Source organism: Larus michahellis, chromosome 1, assembly GCF_964199755.1.
Source record: "Larus michahellis chromosome 1, bLarMic1.1, whole genome shotgun sequence".
Lineage (NCBI taxonomy): Eukaryota > Metazoa > Chordata > Aves > Charadriiformes > Laridae > Larus > Larus michahellis.
The window spans coordinates 100,360,448-100,361,203 of record NC_133896.1 but is presented as its reverse complement, the minus strand read 5'-3'; the positions used below and the strand labels follow the sequence as shown (position 1 = coordinate 100,361,203).

The 756-nt window shown below is 64.4% G+C and overlaps 1 non-coding gene across 1 annotated transcript; it reads right to left on the bottom strand.

Moving 5' to 3' along the window:
- Positions 1-412: 412 nt before the first annotated feature.
- TRNAI-AAU (transfer RNA isoleucine (anticodon AAU)) lies at positions 413-486 on the bottom strand. The gene has a single exon. It is a non-coding gene; the product is annotated as a tRNA-Ile (tRNA).
- Between the last annotated feature and the right edge of the window lie 270 nt (positions 487-756).

The following is a 756-nucleotide window of genomic DNA, read 5'->3' as shown; positions in this document are numbered from 1 at the left end:
CTGCAAACCCCTTCCCCTTGCTCTCTATCCCTTGGCATTCCACAATGACTTCTGCCGCCTCTCACGGTTGCTGGCTTCCCCCCAGCTCACCTCTGCATCCCTTGAGGTGCCCCTAAGGCCCGGCTTAAGCCACTCACCCAGACGGCCACCTCCCCCGGCCCTCCCCTCGCCATCTCCCCGCCCCGCTGACCGGGCTGCCCCTCAGCCACCCACCCGCCAGGTCCTGTTTCTCCGCCCCAGGGAACAGAAACGGAAAATGAACCTTCCCCGCTCCTCCCCCAACACAGCTTCTGGCTGGGGCCCGGCCCTCCCGCCCCGAAAAGCTCCCGTTCTCCCCCTGCCGCGTCCCTCCCCGGGCCAAGAGCTGGCTCCTCTCCACCCCCGCGGCCTCCAGCGGAGAGAGCAAAATGAGTGGCCCGTACGGGGATCGAACCCGCGACCTTGGCGTTATTAGCACCACGCTCTAACCAACTGAGCTAACCGGCCTCACAGGAATCCAGTTCCCGGAAAATGGCTCATCACTGATCACAGAAGCGAGCTGTGCCACTAGCTCCCTGCGGGGTGAGTGTCGCTTATTGGGGCTGTGCTCCCCGCGACGCCGGCTGGGCTTCCTGACAGATGCACCCAGGGCCGTACGTGACAGGGGACTTCTCCGCTGCTGGGGACGAGCAGAGCCTCCAGCCCGGTCCAGGGACACAAGCACAAAACTTTTCCCCTGCAAGGACTGGGAGGCAAAGGAGCAGGATGTAGGGTGAG